The 15,000-nt window shown below is 36.1% G+C and overlaps 1 protein-coding gene across 2 annotated transcripts in view; it reads right to left on the reverse strand.

Annotated features, from left to right (window-relative positions):
- Nucleotides 1-15,000, reverse strand: part of LOC144957051 (uncharacterized) — a 127,691-nt gene that overhangs the window by 21,360 nt on the left and 91,331 nt on the right. For both annotated transcript variants that reach the window (XM_078887999.1, XM_078888000.1), the window contains exon 3: nucleotides 7,251-7,299. The gene's annotated coding sequence lies outside the window, so the exon portion shown is untranslated. The remainder of the gene's footprint in view (nucleotides 1-7,250; nucleotides 7,300-15,000) is intronic.

The raw sequence follows: 15,000 nt of genomic DNA on the forward strand, positions 1-15,000 counted from the left end.
TTTTATAATGTGACTTTTTTTTGGGTTCCATGTACAGAGAAGTATGCGTGGGACGGGCGGTGGATCATATGGATAAAATTGCTTTATTCTGTCTGCCAACGCCACGATTCGACACTATAGAATAACAGCTTTCTTCGTGCATCATGGTGTGGTAAACAAATCAATGATTAAATGGCTAAATATTTTCTTTGTGTCGGCCATATTTTTTATCATTATTATTTATTCACTTATTTTTTCATTTCTATTGTTGTTGTTCTTGTTGTTGTTAATTTTTGTTGGTTTTTTTTTTTGTTTTTGTTTGGGGGGGGGGGGTATTCTAAAACGTGGTTGATAGCCATTCGATCAGGGCATATTCTTTTTCTTTTTCTTTTTAAAAATTATACATGAAAAATAAATAAAATAAATAAATAAAATTCACTTTATTCATCCCCTAGGCAGGAGAAATTTGTCTCTAGGGTCTATTCCAAGCGAAGACTGGAATAACTCAGGCGTCAGCCGCAGTGCAGTGTCACTGATTGAGATAGGGTGCTGTGGCTTTGCTCAAGGCCACACAGCCTAGCGGCGGGTGATCGAACTGGATACCTTTCGGGTCGAAGCAAAGACCGTACGCACCGCTGAGCCACACTGTCCCATAATACCAATCGTGAATAAAACTTGAACTTTTGTATAGCGCAATATACACTAAAGTAGCTCAACAAATCGTTATACAAGGAGTCCCCATCCAACAGCAGCACTGAACATGGAATTAAGAAGAAATTTAGGAGCATGCACCGGTGTTAGATAAAGATCTGAACAAGTCATGTGTATGAAATGTGCCAGACAAAGCAAGAAAGTGAAATACAAGGGGAAAAAACATCCCGAAAATCAGTGGACCTCGACTGGGGATCGAACCTGATTCGACCTCGACTGAATTTTTGGGATGGGTTTTTCTTGTATTTTTCTTTCTTGCTTTGTCTGGCACCTTTCATCATACACACGACTTGTCCAGATCTTTATTTTAACATGTACGATGAGACATGACGCTTGTTAACACGTATAGCATTTTTTAACAGACAAAGACAACCCTGTTTCCGGCCAAGTACTACTCATTTTACACCTGAGTGCGGTGAATACATGTGAGGAGAGAGCCTTTTCCAAGGACTCAACTTTGCGCAGCCCAGAGCGGGATTTGAACTCGGGACCACCCATACCACTAGACCACAGAGACACACATATAATGGAATACAATTATCCTTGATGTTTTAAACAGAAAAATTGATAAAAAAGAATGAATTATAAAACATTTAAAGGAACGCATTATACACACACACTCACACACACTCATAAACACACACACATCCATACACACACACACACATATACTCACACACACAAACACAAACACATAATCATATTTAGAATGAAACAGACATTAACAAAGCCATTTTGTATGGTCATAATATTTTTGTGCTTAAAAACATAATTGAATTAAAAGAAACAAAACACAATTTGCTAGTTGAAGGCACGTATTGGTTAATAGGATTCAACAGTCGTGACGTCACTTCCCTCGTAATGACGCATAGTAACTTAGTAACTTATTCTAAACTATCGGAACAATGGCGGACACCCTGTATGAAATACTTCTCCGATAAGCATAAAAGTGTATCCATGCCAGAGTAGAAAATCATTATATATCTGATCAGTTTTTTTACTTTTATACACTGATCACATGACATGTGAAAAAGTTCTAGTCATCATGAAGAATAAAAAGTACCGATTTTCTTTGTTTAGAACCAAGCTGCTCGTTGCTGGGCAAACGTGAAATCACACTATTGAATCCTATTGTATCAAAAGTCTATTCTGAGCATCTAAATGTCCACAATGTTTTGAGGTGGTGATTCACACAATAATAGTGTTAATCGTATGCATTAATATAGCGCAATATACACTAAATGTGCTCAAACAACAACCCATGTAGGAAGAGGCTTGACCCTTTTAATGTGATGTTGCAGTTTGTTTTTATTATTTTCGAATGAAAAACCACTGATACCGACTAGGTACTCATTTTGCACTTGAGTGTTGTGAGGGAATGTAGGTAAGTAAATAACTATTTCAGAAGATTCAAATTTGCGGCCCTAGGGTGGGACTCGAACTCTGGACCTACCAATTCGAAGACGAGTGTTATATCACTAGAGCACAAAGCCGCACATAACTATATCATCTAATCCCTTTTTAACGAGCTAACGACCGTACTCATGAAAAATACGTATTTAAAAATTTGGCCAGTATACTCATTCTTCAAAGTCGATTGCTTTAATCAACTCTCATCTTAATAAAAACTCTCAAACTTGGGACAAAGGAAGACTTTGTGAAGTCCCAGGTTTGAGAAATTAATTTTTTCCAAGTTGAGGGTCATTTAAATCGATTAATATTTGAAGGATGTGTTTTCTGGCCAAATATTTTTAAATAATGTGTCTTTCTTGAGTACGCTTGTCAATGTAAAATAATCACATGCAATGATTAAGAATTTATCGTTCTGCCCAGCTTGATCTTTTCCGGAAACGGCTCGGCTAGGGAAACGATTAGCTGAAAGGACAACAGATTTAAAGACAGATCCTCTCATTTTTAAGGTCTTGGGAAGAATGAATTAATTGAGCATTGATGGGTTTTTGATTGGAGTAGCCCCTAAAGAATAGAGTTATAAGAACAAAAGGATGCTAGTGTCAACTGTCGAACTGCTGAAAGACAAATGAAGTTGGGATTTTTGACATGTGCGCAGGGGTGGGGGCATTGACAATATTGTGGCTTCTGATTTCGTCAATGGAAAGAGAGCAAGAAGGCTATTTATTTACTGATGATGCAGAAAAGTGTGTGGAGCAGGGCCGTATGTTGATCAGTCTTCAGGTCATGTGAGGCGATCGCTACAAAATATACAAAAACGTCACGAAAGAAACTAACACTAAATGCATGCGTCGGCAATCTGAATCGTGTCATATTCCATGTTTAACAGAAGAGAGCAAGAGGGCTTTTCATTTACTGATGATGCAGAAAAGTGTGTGGAGCAGGAACGTATGTTGATAAGTCTTCAGGTCATGTGAGGCGATCGCTACAAAATATACAAAAACGTCACGAAAGAAACTAACACTAAATTCATGCTTTGGCAATCTGAATCGTGTCATATTCGATGTTTAACAGAAGAGAGCAAGAGGGCTTTTTATTTTCTGATGATGCAGAAAAGTGTGTGGAGCAGGAACTTATGTTGATAATAACAGAAAATGACGTGGGTAGAATAGAATATAGAGCTTTAGCATTACCGCTGGCTTATAAACGAACTTCGCGGAGTTCGAACGGGTGTGGCGTAGTTGCACACATGTTATGGCTTGTGATCGCATAGTGGTGTTTTTGATAGATGGTAATATTATTCCTTTGTATTGTGTTGTAGATGTTAATAATGACCAAAGAGTTCAAGGGCCGGTGATGATAATTGAATGTACAACATCAAGACATTCAAATAAAAGTCCAGATCCCAAGTTTCATTTCTTACTGCTTTATTTGTTGTGATAAATCCCGAATCCAAATCAAATAGCATGCTCATAATTAAATCGGTTTCATAAATTCCAAATCCAAATCATGTAGCATGGTCATAGTTCAAGAAAAGTGAGTGGAGCAGGCACTTATGTTGGTAACAACAAGATATGAAGTGAGTAGAAAAGTGCCAGAAGAATAAAAATTATTCGCGGCGGTGGTGGGGTTCGAACCTGCGACCTTATTGGTACGACAACTCCGCCTGGCAGGTGAGAGCGTGGCTCTACCGTGTGAGCTATCCACGAACATAAAATATTCGTTTCAAACCCAAGTCATTTCTAGATCCCTCTCTCACCCACTTCTTGAGACCGCCGATTCGTTCACCACCATCGCGTAGTAATTTTTGACCAGCAGTTAAGCTTAATAGCCAATATTCTCAACACAAACATATAACATAGAACGATTGAGACATTGAGTATGCTCCGGTGTATGGGGTGAATTTTTAATTCAGAAAAGTGAGTGGAGCAGGCACTTATGTTGGTAACAACAAGATATGAAGTGAGTAGAAAAGTGCCAGAAGACAATAGAGAATAAAAATTATTCGCGGCGGTGGTGGGGTTCGAACCTGCGACCTTATTGGTACGACAACTCCGCCTGGCAGGTGAGAGCGTGGCTCTACCGTGTGAGCTATCCACGAACATAAAATATTCGTTTCAAACCCAAGTCATTTCTAGATCCCTCTCTCACCCACTTCTTGAGACCGCCGATTCGTTCACCACCATCGCGTAGTAATTTTTGACCAGCAGTTAAGCTTAATAGCCAATATTCTCAACACAAACATATAACATAGAACGATTGAGACATTGAGTATGCTCCGGTGTATGGGGTGAATTTTTAATTCAGAAAAGTGAGTGGAGCAGGCACTTATGTTGGTAACAACAAGATATGAAGTGAGTAGAAAAGTGCCAGAAGACAATAGAGAATAAAAATTATTCGCGGCGGTGGTGGGGTTCGAACCTGCGACCTTATTGGTACGACAACTCCGCCTGGCAGGTGAGAGCGTGGCTCTACCGTGTGAGCTATCCACGAACATAAAATATTCGTTTCAAACCCAAGTCATTTCTAGATCCCTCTCTCACCCACTTCTTGAGACCGCCGATTCGTTCACCACCATCGCGTAGTAATTTTTGACCAGCAGTTAAGCTTAATAGCCAATATTCTCAACACAAACATGTAACATAGAACGATTGAGACATTGAGTATGCTCCGGTGTATGGGGTGAATTTTTAATTCAGAAAAGTGAGTGGAGCAGGCACTTATGTTGGTAACAACAAGATATGAAGTGAGCAGAAAAGTGCCAGAAGACAATAGAGAATAAAAATTATTCGCGGCGGTGGTGGGGTTCGAACCTGCGACCTTATTGGTACGACAACTCCGCCTGGCAGGTGAGAGCGTGGCTCTACCGTGTGAGCTATCCACGAACATAAAATATTCGTTTCAAACCCAAGTCATTTCTAGATCCCTCTCTCACCCACTTCTTGAGACCGCCGATTCGTTCACCACCATCGCGTAGTAATTTTTGACCAGCAGTTAAGCTTAATAGCCAATATTCTCAACACAAACATATAACATAGAACGATTGAGACATTGAGTATGCTCCGGTGTATGGGGTGAATTTTTAATTCGGTAAAGCCACGGTAGAGCCACGCTCTCACCTGCCAGGCGGAGTTGTCGTACCAATAAGGTCGCAGGTTCGAACCCCACCACCGCCGCGAATAATTTTTATTCTCTATTGTCTTCTGGCACTTTTCTACTCACTTCATATCTTGTTGTTACCAACATAAGTGCCTGCTCCACTCACTTTTCTGAATTAAAAATTCACCCCATACACCGGAGCATACTCAATGTCTCAATCGTTCTATGTTATATGTTTGTGTTGAGAATATTGGCTATTAAGCTTAACTGCTGGTCAAAAATTACTACGCGATGGTGGTGAACGAATCGGCGGTCTCAAGAAGTGGGTGAGAGAGGGATCTAGAAATGACTTGGGTTTTAAACGAATATTTTATGTTCGTGGATAGCTCACACGGTAGAGCCACGCTCTCACCTGCCAGGCGGAGTTGTCGTACCAATAAGGTCGCAGGTTCGAACCCCACCACCGCCGCGAATAATTTTTATTCTCTATTGTCTTCTGGCACTTTTCTACTCACTTCATATCTTGTTGTTACCAACATAAGTGCCTGCTCCACTCACTTTTCTGAATTAAAAATTCACCCCATACACCGGAGCATACTCAATGTCTCAATCGTTCTATGTTATATGTTTGTGTTGAGAATATTGGCTATTAAGCTTAACTGCTGGTCAAAAATTACTACGCGATGGTGGTGAACGAATCGGCGGTCTCAAGAAGTGGGTGAGAGAGAGATCTAGAAATGACTTGGGTTTGAAACGAATATTTTATGTTCGTGGATAGCTCACACGGTAGAGCCACGCTCTCACCTGCCAGGCGGAGTTGTCGTACCAATAAGGTCGCAGGTTCGAACCCCACCACCGCCGCGAATAATTTTTATTCTCTATTGTCTTCTGGCACTTTTCTACTCACTTAATATCTTGGTCATAGTTCAATCAGTTTCATAAATTCCAAATCCGTAAAATCAATCCAAATGTAAATTCATTTTGCCTATGTAACCATTTTCAATATGCGTTGAATATTTTCTAAGTCCGTAAAATTCAATCAATGATGGTGAGCATAAAAGTTAACGTGTGCAGCTCATAGTCGAGTCGAATCGAATCAAAGAAGTCAAATGCAGAATAAAAGAATGACATATAGAATAGAAACACCCTGTTTTGAACCCTATCGTAAACTGTCCCACAATTCCTTTTGACCACTCCTACTGATTTTTGACATCCTAAATTAATATTCAAAACCTGCCTCTTTCAAGTAATAGCGAATCATGCTCAACTTGTATGTTAAAAATAACAAGAATTTTCTCGAACATTACTGTCAAACCCCGCCTCTTATGACACAAAAGTACTTTGATGAATGACGCATTTTATGTATAACAACCAAAAATAGCATCAATCTGTTACTGACATCCGCTGAGTTTTTTTTAGTATCCGCTAAGTTTTATACGTATCCCCTGAGTTGCGACGACCGTGTTTTGTGGACACAACCGAGCATAAATGCAATCTCCTGCAGTTACCCCCATGGTTCTTTCTAATATTTACCGTGTTTTATGATCATGTTTTTCTCAAAACTCTTGAGTAAATTTCTTGCATAAGCTTACTCTCTTACACGGGGATGGCAAAAAGCAATAACAAACACCCGAGTAACGTCAACGTCGTTCTATCTATACTCTCAAGCAATCAATTAATCAGTCGATTTTGGCTAAGAAACTCACAACATTGCCATCCGGAAATATAACGGACCAACACACAAATCTATGTGTAACCTTGAACATTTATAGTCTGGTTAATACAATTTAGTGAGAATTACTCATTAACGTGGATGGCAAAAAAAAAAAAAAAAAAAAAAAAAAAACAACAACAAAGACTTGAATAACGTCAACTTCTTCGTTCAATCTTTTGTCTGATTGATAGAATTTAGAACTATCTACCCATAAAATGTCTGGCTAAAAACAATAACAAAGAGCTGAGTGACATCTACTTCGTTCCTTCGATATTATTTATGTTTCACATAATTTTGTAATAACAAGTGGCTAAATTATGACGTAATTCACACTTACCTAAGGGACTCACAAGGGAATATTGTCCGATTGGCTGATTTCTGGCTAACTGAAAAAGAGGGAAAAATGAAAACAGGTTAACTTTAATTGTTTTAGCATTGTGTGTTTAAGACATTATCCAGATTGTCGATCCACTTTTGTGTAATGAGAAAACATGATTTTAAAAAAGACAACAACAAAAAAGCAAACAAAAAAAATATTTTAAAACACACACACACACACACACACACACACACACACACAAACACAATTCTACCCCCCCCCCCCCCCCCCCCCCATCTTTTTTTCCCCATTACATACATTAGCCTTTTTGATGTCCCCCCTCTATAGACACTTAGATAACCCCGCCTCTCGGACAATCGTCATAATGTAAACAATGGCTGTGATTGGTAAACATAGCAAACTACACATGTTTACTATCAATAGTATGTGTCTAAGTAAAATACCCACTGTTCTACCGCTTTATCAATTGAACTAACATAGAAAACTATAAAACGTTTATAATGTGATCGAGAAAATCGTGTGGTAACTAGTTACCCATTTGGCGGTATAAAAACAATAACAATGGTCAGAGAGAGGTCGATTTCAGTCATGTTATTGTTTATAAACAACCAGCTATGTTCGTCCGAGCACGTGGGAAGGTGTGTCACACATTCCATGTTTTGATTGGTCAAAAATCTACTGGTTAATTATTGCAGCTTCTCCACTAGTTTAGTAAAACAGTAAAAACAATGACTTAGTCTTCGGGTCTTCCGGTTTACCAGTCTTCAGGTCATGTGGCACGATCCCTACAAAATATAAAAAAATTTCACGAAAGAAACTAACATTAAATGCATGCGTCAGCTATCTATCTGAATCGTGTCATATTCGATGTTTAAGATTTCTGTATTTTCTATATCAGCAATGTCTGGCGGTAACGCATGCATACTATTCACGAATGATTCTGGGCAAAGAGAAAGAACTGAAAATATGATGTGTTTGTTTATGCTAATTGGATTCAGTAGTCTGATTTCACGCCGCCCGGCAACGACGGCCATCTTGGTTCTAAACAAAGAAAATCATTACTTTTTATTCTTCAAGCTGAATAGAACCTTTCATATGTCTTGTGATCAGAATGTATAAAAGTCAAAACAAGATCATATTTATAATGTTTTTCTCCTCTGGATACACTGTTATGCTCGTCGGGGAAATATTCATAAGGGCGTCCGCCATTGTTCCGATAGTTTAGAGCCAGTGTTACTAAGTCACCACGCGTCATTAGGAAGGAAGTGACGTTACGACTATTGAATCCTATTATTGTATGTAAATTGATGTTGTGTTTCCTCTCTTGTAGAGATAGGATGCGCTTGGCCTATAGATAGTATGCAGATGACGTCACTCGGGCCTTTGTTATTGTTTTTGCCATCCGCGTTTGTGAGTTTTTCTCACTAAACTGTATTAACCAGACTATAAATGTTCATGGTTACACAGAGTTTGTGTGTTGGTCCGTTATACTTCCGGATGGCAATGTTGTGAAATCCTTGGCCAAGCGCATTCTATCTATAAGCTCACACCATTGCCATTCGGAAGTATAACAGACAAAACTGTGTGTAACCATGAACGTTAATAGTCTGGTTAATACAGTTTAGTGAGAATTACTCATGAACACGGATGGCAAAAAAAACAAACAAAAACAATAACAAAGACGTGAGTGACGTCAACTTCGTTCTAGCTATAATAATATGTATTTTGAACTAAATTGAATTTGAAAAAAAAAGATCGTTTTGACATTTAAAAGAACTTTCTAATACTATTTTAGTAAAAGTTATATTAGAGGAACAGCAAGATCCGGTATCCGTTAAAAACACAAATCCGACACCCACAGACATAATTCATAATTGTATTATATTGATGATATGCGTTTAGGTAAAATACTCACAACGTCCGGATATTGCCGCCGTCGTTATCATCATCATCATCATCATCATCATCATCATCATCATCATCATCATCATCATCATCATCATCATCATCATCATTATCGTAGTCATCATCATCTTCATCATCATCATCATCATCATCATCATCATCATCATCATCATCATCATCACAATCATTGCCATCTTCTTCTTAATATAAGACACTATATTTATAATATGGTTATCTGCTGTCCCAGCAAATATATCGTATCGTTCTATCTGTCTGTCAGTGTGCCTGTAGTATGTATGTATGTATGTATGTATGTATGTATGTATGTATGTATGTATGTATGTATGTATGTATGTATGTATGTATGTATGTATGTATGTATGTATGTATGTATGTATGTATGTATGTATGTATGTATGTATGTATGTATGTAGGCATGCATATACGATGATATGCTGGTTTGTATGTATGTCTGCATGTATGTATGTATGTATATGTGTTTGTATGTACGCTCATTTCTTTTGTATACATGTGTAGAAACAATGTGCAAGCGTGTATGTTCGTGTATGGCTGTGTCTGTATTTGTAAATGTGTTGATGTTCATACGATGAACCAAACTGAGCATTGTTTACCTCACATGAATTGCCTTTAATTTGGACAATAAAGATTATTATTATTATTATTATTATTATTATTATTATTATTATTATTATTATTATTATTATTATTATTATTATTATTATTATTATTATTATTATTATTATTATTATTATTATAACGTATCAACGCACAAAACTATGTGTAACATTCAATATTTATAGATAGAACGAAGATGCCGTAACTCAGGTCTTTGTTTTTGTTTTTTTTTGCCATCCGTGTTTATGAGTACTTCTCAGTAAACTGTATGAACCAGACTATAAAAGTTCATGGTTACACATAGTTTTGTGTGTTGGCCCGTTACACTTCCGGATGGCAATGTTGTGAGCTTCTTAGCCAAGCGCATACTACCTATAGTCTGATTGATATATAATTTTAGCTGTCTAACAACAACAAAATGAAAATAGCGGAATGACGTCAACATCGTTCCATCGATATAAAATTATTTCTTATAAGTCCATCTAGTTCTCTTCTCTCCACTCCACCCAACATATAATAATAATAATAATAATAATAATAATAATAATAATAATAATAATAATAATAATAATAATAATAATAATAATAATAATAATAATAATAATAATAATAATAATAATAATAATAAAACCCGAGCCATAAATCTCATCGGAACTCCTACAAGTGGACGTGACCCACATTATAATAAGATATCCGAATTTCACAAAGCTTTTACTAAATTAGAAACGTTTTCTATGAACGGATTAGGGTGGCAATTACCGATTAAGGTTATATTATATTCAATCAATTTGCTGAATAATTTTATGGGATAGAAAAAAACAAAGATCCTTATTTTTATAAAACACAACGTCATCCAAAAAAAAAAAATTAAATAGAAATTTAAAAATAACTGAAATTAGAATAAAAATAACAATAAAACTAAAACTAGCAAAACAAAAACAAAAAAAAAAAAAAAGAAAAAAAATCACCAAAAAATTAAAAATAATAAATAAATATTTTAAAAAAAAAAATACCTCGTTAAGTTTATGGGCAAGCGTGGCTCAGCGATACTGTATTTGCTTACTACCCAAAAGGTAAAAACCAACTTTCCTCCAAAGGGAATTTAATGACCGTGAAAGGTTATATATCTATATATTCAATCAATTTGCTGAATAACTATAAGCGATAGAAAATAAATGATCTTTATTAAATAACAGAACCACATCCAAAAAGGAAAAAAAAGAAAGAAATTCAAAAATAACTGCAATAAAAATAAAAATAAAAACAAAACTAGCAAAAAAAAAAAAAAAAAAAAGATAAAATATGACAAAAAAAAAAAAAAAAAACAAAACAAACAAAAAAAAACAGTCGTTAAGTTTATGGGCCAGAGTGGCTCAGCGATACGGTACTTTCTTCGTACCCAAAAGGTTATACTAACACGGCTTCAACTTTCTTCCAAAGGGAATTCCAAGTGTCAAAAGTTTACATCGGTGTAAAGTTCAGACCTTTGAAACGTGACTCACATTGCCTCAACGTACTCACGTGTAAGATGAGAAATTGTCAGGTAAAAATGTCGTCTGTTTCGAACAAAAAATATTGTAATAATCGCATGGGAGGCGTCATGTCTCATCTTATATAATATTATTGTTTTCATATTATGTTATTGTCATCTGGGACCCCTTTTAAATGTTGTAACCAGTATTTTGATACCACACTTTATTTCCCTACTAAATTATGTTTTTTCACTTCCGGTACTTGTGTGGGTTTTTATTTTTTGAGATCTCTCTCCATAGACTGTAATCCTAAATAGTATACTTTGTAGTACTATGTGTTTATGTGTGCGTATGTGTGTGTGTGTGTGTGTGTGTGTGGATGTGTGTGGATGTGTGTGTGTGTGTGTGTGTTTGTGTGTGCGGCTGGGGGGGGGGGGGGGGGTTGCGTGTGATAAGAAGGAGTATGTATAGGTTTTCGAAACTGTTATGAAACGTCAACTTTATTTTGGTGTTTGTATCATTTATCATCATTTTGATGTTTATATATAATTTTATTAATGTTTTTTCTCTATCTATGTATTGCATACTTTATTTCAAACTTTGTAAACCAAATGATAAATTGCCATTTTTATGGATAATAAAGATTATAATAATTATTTTTATTATCATTATTATTATTATTATTATTATTATTATTATTATTATTATTATTATTATTATTATTATTATTATTATTATTATTATTGTTATTATTATTATTATTATTATTATTATTATTATTATTATTATTATTATTATTATTATTATTATCATTATTATTATTATATTATTATTATTATTATTATTATTATTATTATTATTATTATTATTATTATTATTATTTATTATTATTATTATTATTATTATATATTATTATTATTATCATTAACTGGTTCTAAACTATCGGAACAATGGCGGACTCCCTTATGAAATATTTTTTCCGACGAGCATAACATTTTATCCAGAGGAGAAAAACATTATAAATCTGATCATGTTTTGACTTTTATACATTTTGATCACATGACATGTGAAAAAGTTCTAGTCAGCATGAATAATAAAAAGTACCGATTTTCTTTGTTTAGAACCAAGCTGCTCGTTGCTGGGCGGACGTGACATCAGACTATTGAATGCTATTACTGCTACTATGGCCTTGCAGGATCTTCTTCGCACTTTGGGTGACGTGAAGACTTCTTATTGGTCAATATTAATAGATTCGATGCGGCAATGTGGTCTAGTGGCATGACACTCTTCTTCGGATTGGAAGTTCTAGAGTTCGAATCCCGCTGTGATCGGCGGAGGGTTGAATACTTGGGAAAGAGTCAGATCCAATTTGAGTCCTTGGCCGTTAACTGCATTGTCTTTTTTTTTCGAAAAAAAAAACTTGTAAGATAGCAGAACAGGAGCAATGTCTCGTTCTACATGTTAAATGTTGCTGTTGGTCGGGGGACCCTTGTAAAGCGCTTTGAGCATGTTCAGTGGATTTTACGCTATATAAATGATCGCGTTTGTTTATGGAGAGCGCAACTCCAGATCCCGTGATATCGTCAATTTGAGCTATTTGATTGGACCACACCGTTGTCATGGGCTCTTCATATCTTCTTCTTCTACTTTGTAAAACCTTTGAGTACATTTAGTGGATATTGCGCTATATAAAAGCTCTAATAACAAAGATCTGAGTAACATCAATTCCACTCCTACGAGAACAGACACAGCCAATATAGATAGTATGCGCTTGGCCAAGAAGCTCAAAACATTGCCATCCGGAAGTATAACGGACCAACACACAAAACTATCATGTGTAACCGTGAACGTTTATAGTCTGGTTAATACAGTTTGGTGAAAATTACTCATAAACGCCAATGGCAAAAAGCAATAACAAAGACATGAGTGACGTCAACTTCGTTCTATCTAAATGCAAATGTAGAACCACCTTTATAGCACCATTTTGAGACAATTGTTCACATATATAGTTGTCAAATTCAAGTCTTGTTTTTGCTTTGTTATTGTTTTTGTGTTGTCTTTTCTTTTGTGTGGTTTGTTTTGTATTCTTTCCTTGCATCTATTCTAACCTTAAACGTTTATAGATAGAACGAAGTTGACGTCACTCAGGGCTTTGTTCTTGTTTTTTGCCATCCAGGTTTGTAAGTAATTCTCACTAAACTGTATTTACCAGAATGTAAACATTCAAGGTTACACATAGTTTTGTGTGTTGGTCCGTTATACGCCCGGATGGCAATGTTGTGAGCTTCTTCGCCAAGCGCAAACTATCTATAAATAGAATGAAGTTGACGTCATCCAGGTCTTTGTTATAGTTTTTTGCCATCTGCGTTTACGAGTAATTCTCACTAAACTATTAACCATACTATAGATAGTATGCAGATGACGTCACTCAGGCCTTTGTTATTGTTTTTGCCATCCGCGTTTGTGAGTTGTTCTCACTAAACTGTATTAACCAGACTATAAAAGTTCATGGTTACACAGAGTTTGTGTGTTTTGTCCGTTATACTTCCGGATGGCAATGTTATGAGCTTCTTAGCCAAGCGCATACTATCTATAGATAGTATGCGCTTGGCTAAGAAGCTCATAACATTGCCATCCGGAAGTATAAGGACCAACACACAAATCTGTGTGTAACCATGAACATTTATAGTCAGGTTAATACAGTTTAGTGAGCATTACTCATAAACGCGGATGGCAAAAAAACAATAAAAAAGACCTGAGTGACGTCATCTTCGAACTATCTATAAACGTTGAAGGTTACACAGAGTTTTGTGTGGGTCCGTTCTACTAAGGACCAAAACACAAAACTATGTGTAACCTTGAACGTTTTAGTCAATCTGATTAATACAATTTAGTGAGAATTGGGTAATCATAAACGCGGAGGGCAAAAAACAATAACAAAGACCTAAGTGACGTCATCTTCGAACTATCTATAAAGCCAGTTACATGATTCATATAAATACACGTAATGTTACAGTGGTAATACGATAATGACTAATTAATTAATCCGGTAATTGATTACTGGATAAGATGAGGATAACATCAAAGTAACGAACTTTACCAGTATTTTAATATTAGATAATCCGATTTATAAGAGATTTGCCATCCACCCTTACAATAGGATTCAATAGTCTGATGTCACGTCAACCCAGCAACAAGCAACATGGTTCTAAACAAAGAAAATCGGTACTTTTTTATTCTTCATGCTGACTAGAACTTTTTTCACATGACATGTGATCAGAATGTCTCATCTCATGTAGTTCCATATCTGAAGCAGACGTCGGAGGTCATCTTCCGCCAAGCTGATCTATCTCTTGCCAATTCTATTAAAGCAGCGCCACCTTTCTCAGCTTCATCTGTCCAAGTTCTTATCCCTTTCAAATACGTTATTCTTTGTCTTCCTCTTATTCTTTTTCCATTCATCTTTCCAGTCAAGGCGAGTATTTCCAAACCAGGGTGGCGGATAATGTGTCCTAAAAATTCCATTTGGCGTTTGATGATTTTTGTTATCAGTGATCTTTTTCTGTTTGCCATTTCTAAAATTTCTTCATTTCTTTTCCTTTCCATCCATGACACCCTCATCATTCTTCTGTAAAACCACATTTCCACTGCCTCCAGTCTTTTAACCATGGTCTTGTTTATGGTCCAGCTCTCACAACCATATAGCAGCACAGACAGTACATAGCAATCCAGGA

Source organism: Berghia stephanieae, chromosome 11, assembly GCF_034508935.2.
Source record: "Berghia stephanieae isolate SIO BIC M18660-M18661 chromosome 11, UCSD_Bste_1.3, whole genome shotgun sequence".
Lineage (NCBI taxonomy): Eukaryota > Metazoa > Mollusca > Gastropoda > Nudibranchia > Aeolidiidae > Berghia > Berghia stephanieae.